The sequence below is a fragment of the Eschrichtius robustus genome, chromosome 6, assembly GCF_028021215.1.
Source record: "Eschrichtius robustus isolate mEscRob2 chromosome 6, mEscRob2.pri, whole genome shotgun sequence".
In the NCBI taxonomy this organism is placed as follows: domain Eukaryota; kingdom Metazoa; phylum Chordata; class Mammalia; order Artiodactyla; family Eschrichtiidae; genus Eschrichtius; species Eschrichtius robustus.
The window spans coordinates 59,585,213-59,588,301 of record NC_090829.1 but is presented as its reverse complement, the minus strand read 5'-3'; the positions used below and the strand labels follow the sequence as shown (position 1 = coordinate 59,588,301).

At 40.7% G+C, this 3,089-nt stretch overlaps 1 pseudogene; it reads left to right on the top strand.

Annotated features, from left to right (window-relative positions):
- Positions 1–1,244: 1,244 nt before the first annotated feature.
- Positions 1,245–1,770, top strand: LOC137765636 (endothelial differentiation-related factor 1 pseudogene; annotated as a pseudogene).
- Positions 1,771–3,089: the final 1,319 nt, after the last annotated feature.

Below are 3,089 nucleotides of genomic sequence, written 5' to 3'. Positions count from 1 at the left end.
TGGAGAGCAGAATCTGAAGAATACGCCTTCACCTGTTAACTGGAAATGTATACCTGTACGATTTGGATGACATTTAGGAACTAGAAGAGATAAATTTTGACTGTGGTTTTACTATGCCTTTTTGCCTTTAAGCAGTTTAAGTTTTGGATAAATGGTCATATACTATCGGAAAGCAACAGAAAGGGTGAAACAGAGGTGACTTAAGGATAGACAATCAATTTAAGCGAAACATTCATATAAGCAAAACAAAAAATTGTCTTACAAAAATATATCTGCATAATGTATCTCTCACAATTACTCTGTGATCACATTAATCGGATTTTTTCTATATACAAAAGCCTATAATTTTTTAAAATCCAGTTTGCTAAATTCTAATGATTTTTAAAAATTCACCAGGGATATTATCTTTTTCAGGCAGAATAATGGTTTAATCAAAACATCTCTAATTTCTTTGATCTATTAATGAGTCCAAAAATGAGAAAATGAAATAGAGGTTCATCTATTTCAGCATTGATTAAATAGAACAAGAAATTAAAAATTATGTTATTGGAGATACTGTTCAAATAGTTTCCCAGATAGATGATTTTTTCATATTCTCTTGCCAAAATATGGATGCTGCAAGTGTTTCTTTGAATGGTAGCATGGCAGCAAATATTATTAAGGCAGTGTTTTTTAAATGAGAAGCTAATAATCATATTAATAATGAATTGGAAAATACTCTTCCCACTCTATCTGACATTGTCCTTGCCCCCTTTTTTATTGGGATATCTTGCACAAATACATTACCTAGAGTTCCAGGTGCAGGTAAACAGATGTCTCTAAAATAACATGAAAAAAAAAAAGAAAGCCTTACCATTATCTGTTGGCTGTTGGGACAAAAATGCAATAATATGCTATATTTTTAATGGATCAGCTTGGGTCAGCTTGGATATTGGCATGGAGACTATTGTTTTTCTGACCAAAGGAGTCCAATAATGTGAAACCTAATATATTTGAGCAAACCCTTGACAATCCTGTGCACAAAAATTTTAAAATAAAATGCCATTACACAATACTGGCACCTATGCACATAAAGAAAAACGACAAAAACAACTTTGTGCAACCTAAGGCATTCTGAGATTTTAAAAAAGCTTCATTCTAGGAAGCGGCCGAGCGACGAGGGGACGTAGCGTCGCCGGGTCTCCAGCAGCTGCCCAGGAGCTGCCGGACGGACCACCTGCCCAGTCTGCCCCGCCTGCCCCGCCATGGCTGAGAGTGACTGGGACACGCGACAGTGCTGCCCAAAAAGGGCCCCACGGCCGCCCGCCCAGGCCAAGTCCAAGCAGGCCATCTTAGCAGCTCAGAGACGAGGAGAGGAGAGGATGTGGAGACTTCCAAGAAATGGGCCGCCGGCCAGAACAAACAGCATTCGATCACCAAGAACACAGCCAAGCTGGACCGGGAGACTGAGGAGCTGCACCACGACCGGGTGACCCTGGAGGTGGGCAAGGTGATCCAGCAGGGCCGGCAGAGCAAAGGGCTGACACAGAAGGACCAGGCGACGAAAACCAACGAAAAGCCACAGGTCATCGCGCACTGTGAGAGTGGCCGGGCCATTCCTAACAACCATGTTCTGGGCAAGATCGAGAGAGCCATCGGCCTCAAGCTCTGGGGGAAAGCCATTGGGAAGCCGATCGTGAAGCGGCCGAGGGCGAAATGAACACAAAGCCTCGAAATCAGTGTGTTCCGGCTGATCTTGTCTGCCTGGTTCCCCTTGACCACCAGCGCCAGCGTGGGTCTCTTCACGCGGCCACGCGGAACACAGGGCGGTAGCCCTGCCCGGGAACCCCCTCTACCAGTACCTGCTGTCAAACTAACAAACAAAACCTTGCAAAGTGTTTGTTTCTCCTGATTATTTTCCTCCCTGTCCCCGTCCCTCACGTGGGGTGCAGAATGCTGCCTTCCTCTCGCCCGGGGTCTGCCCTGCCATGGGTGTGGCTCCAGGGAGGTCGGAGGGGGACCACCTCGCACAGGGTGGGCAGCCACGGTCTGGGAGAGGAGCTGCGTCTCCAGCCCGGCTCGTAGAGAAGCTAATAAACACTTGTTGCCCTTACAAATAAATAAATAAATAGCTAGCTTCATTCTCACTTTAGCAAATCATCATACTTTGTTTACTCCTTAGAAAAAAGCTAGAACAGAAAAATGATTCAAATAAAAATGTTATATCAGAAACTAGAGGAATAAGAGCAAGATCTATAGCACATATTTCAAAGTAAGGAGATTACAAAAATCTAAAACAATGCATAATTCATGACAAATCTTGGCATATTTGAAATGTCTTTGAATATTAATTGGGTACCCACATAGAAGAAGTTTCTATAAATTCTGTCCAATGATGAACCTATGGAGAACTTTGTATATTTATATAATAATTCAGAAGTGCTGAAAAAACTGAATTGAAAAGTTGGGAGTACCTCATAAGAATGATTTTTGAATCATAAGTACATTTTTTAGATTTTGGAAAAGTGGGAAGTGTTGTTACGTTAATGATGATTACAAACTGTTGATATGAGGCTTAAAATTGCCTTAACGACAAATGTCATCATTTGTCGTTTAATGATATCCACAACATAGATGCACCAGTCATATTGCCACACAAAATCCGTGGACCAAAAGTAATCTCTCTTAGAAGGCTATTCCAGTCTTCAAATCTCTATGTGCTCACTAAATGTTTTGAGATGGAGTTGCCCCATAGCCCATTGGTACATTAATTTTAAACTCTAAAGGCAAGCAGTAGTTAACTATGCAAGTCATGCAATGACTAGGCTGTAGCAAGAAAGTTGCATATGGCAAATAGAATATTTCTTTCTGGAAATATGACTTGTGTAATGATCAACCATATATCTTTGGGGAATCATATTATTGAACTATTAACATCTAAGTAGTATATGTTGAAAAATAGTTTAGATGGAAGTAATTGTTTGTCAGAAAACAGAAGATTTAGACAGTTGGGTGAGCTTAAGATTATATTATCCAAGACAGAATAATTGCTAATAATACTTAATAGATATTGCTGATTTTCCTTTATGATAATAAAGAAACCTCTGTTG